This window comes from Cydia splendana, chromosome 18 (assembly GCF_910591565.1).
Source record: "Cydia splendana chromosome 18, ilCydSple1.2, whole genome shotgun sequence".
Classification (NCBI taxonomy): Eukaryota; Metazoa; Arthropoda; class Insecta; order Lepidoptera; family Tortricidae; genus Cydia; species Cydia splendana.
In genome coordinates this window covers 7633010-7635844 of record NC_085977.1, presented here as the reverse complement: position 1 = coordinate 7635844, position 2835 = coordinate 7633010, and the positions used below count along the sequence as shown (strand labels likewise).

At 38.6% G+C, this 2835-nt stretch overlaps 1 long non-coding RNA gene across 1 annotated transcript in view; it reads left to right on the top strand.

The window, feature by feature from the left end:
- LOC134799486 (uncharacterized) overlaps positions 1 to 2835 on the top strand; it is a 458421-nt gene that overhangs the window by 63192 nt on the left and 392394 nt on the right. The gene's annotated exons all lie outside the window — the stretch shown is intronic.

Sequence of the window (2835 nt, the reverse complement as noted above, 5' to 3'; positions counted from 1 at the left end):
GATCTAATACGTAAAATTGTAAGTAACTAACATTTTCGATATTTAAAATCTCGCTCGTTACACATAAATAAGAAAGAGATAAACGACACTAACAAGTAACAATATTTTTAACAATACGATACGTGTACGATACGAATAGGGGTTCAGAAACAGCAACAAAATAAACTGTCAAACATATGTCAATGTCACTGTCAAGGTAGTTGCCAAAAATGTCAACTGTCAACATAACATCTGACCATGTTTGAGACAAATAGAAAACAGCTTGAATATAAAGCAAAATGTAAATAGGTAAAGGCGTATCCAGATTAGTCAATTTCGCCAATCGAATCAGGAGGTGCAGAGCGGCTACCGCGAAAACCGAAATTCGCAAATTGCGGGGATCTTTCTCTTTTACTCCAATGAAGGCGTAATTAGAGTGACAGAGAAAAATGCCCGCAAATTACGAACTTCGGTTTTCGCGGTAGCCGCTCAGACGCAAATCTCGTGGCTCGCCTCGAGTGGCCTTGAGCGCATGAGCCCGTCGAGCTAATGATTACACTCTCGCCTCGTGGCTCGGCTCGAGGCTCGTCTCATGGCTCGTAAGCTCGTCGAGCTAATATATTTTAAACACTAACGGCACAGCATAAGGTTTATAATCGAATGACAAGCCGAACGCGAGTGTGAACGTAAGCGCGCGTCCCGCGCGAGCCCCTTTGGCTCGTGCCTAAAAAACCGCTCCTCCACGCGAGCCAGGCGAGCGCGAGCCGAGCCACGAGACGAGCTCGTGGCTCGCGCGAGAGTCTAAACCGGCTATAATATCACCATAAACCTAAAATTGGAGATTGACGCCAATTTCATTTCTGAGCAAATCGACCGATTTGATCAGTCCCGTCAGGATACCACTTAAGAAGCTTTTATTATTACTACTCTTTGATGGAGCTTTGATGCCAACTTTATGCCATATACCTATAATATATAGGACACTTTATACATTTAAACAATTTGGGGCACCTTTCTCTTTTACTCCAGTTAGGCGTAATGAGAGTGACAGAAAAAGATGTCCGCAATTTGCGAACTTCGGTGTTTGCGGTAGGTCCTACTTACCATATTTAAAAGCCGTAACCGAATACCGCACCGCAACCTTAGTGGGGTTAAAATATTTCTCTCGCTCTCACTTATAGCTGCGTCCTTAACGCACGTACGGCTAACACCTTACACACTATCGATACGAGCGCGTGCGTAGTCTGTTACGGCATGCTTTATAGCCGTAGCACACTACCGCACCGCACCAAGGCCACGGTTTTAAAAGTAATATATTGTATAAATAGGAAAAGCGAAGTACAAAGGCGAACTTATCCCTTTGAGGGATCTATTCCAGAATTTCCAGATAACCTTTGAGTAGATTAGATGAGAGGGGAAAGTGAAAAGAGGGTGACAAATAAATGCAGCAACGTGTACAACAAGGTCCCAGAAAGACAAAGGATATAAATTCTAATATACATAATTTTAGGATAAACATATATTACACAAAAAAATATGGGAAAACATAATTATATTACACTAAAAATTGGAAAGAAGTTGACAAATAAAGAGCAACTATACAATAGAAACAGGCAAACTAATCAGTCAGATAACCATAGCTTGTTTAACCCAAGGCCTGTTCACTTCCTGAAAGTTATGTCCCCAAATAATTGCGCATGCATGCGCCTGAAGCCAGGCTGACGCAACTAGGAGCAAAAATAGGTTTTGTATGGACTTCAGTGACCTAGCAATAGCCAAAAAAACAAAATAAAACGTCAGTGCTATTTATCTGTCAAGTCAACTGTCAGCCACATTGCTTTGTTGCTTGTCATGGCGGTTCGTAGGTTTTACTTACGTATTTCTTGCAATTTCTTTTTTAAAAGCCTTCGTTATTTTCCAAAACAGTCAAACGTGATAAGAACATACAGTGAGTCAATAGATTTTGTTTAAATGCCACCGAAAACTAAGTTGTTTCAGTGCGAAATATGTGGTAATTGATACGCTCGCAAAAATCGCAAATAGGAAGTTTATGGCGAAATTTCCATTAGATGAAGACCGGTAAGTATTGCTTTAGATACTTTTAGCCTTATTTTGGTGTAGCAGGCTATAAACACATCGAAAATTAGATATTTCATATCCACTTTCATTGTGAACTAGTAGTAGTAGTAGTAGTGATGTACTACGAAGTATCGATATCGACTGCAGCCTAATTTTTTATCAATGTAAATTAAATAAAATGAGTGAGTTTCCTGGTACACAACATGACTATAATTATTACTCCGAATATTTTTAGTGGAAAATTATTTATCATCTGTGCATTAATGGAGTGGACATTATATTATATATTTTTGGAATCTAATAATAGGGGATATTATATTACTGCAATGTTCTGCCGCCAGAGTGCAGTTGGGGAGACCGGGGACAATATAAACAATTTTCCTTTAACCGCCTGTAACCGTTATATTTTTATGAGTAGAAAAATGTACGCCCAAAATATTTCAAAGTTATCTGGTTCCTAAATGAAATGTATTTGGATGGTCTATATAATCCATAGTTTTTTGACAATAATTTAATAAAGAGAATGGGGCAGCATGGTTCAATTGACCTCACATGACTGTCAATTGAAACACTATGTAAGGTCAATTGAAACACTCGAATATGTTCGGCACAATGAAAGTACTTATATCTGTTTTAATCTTTTTCATCACTACCTCTGCATACAAGCTCATCAAAACTTCGCAAGCATAAAATAAATATTTCTCAATTTATGAGCATCTGAACATCTCGATAAAAACACGCGGGAAAAAAAAAATAAGTATACGACTTTCAGTTTTC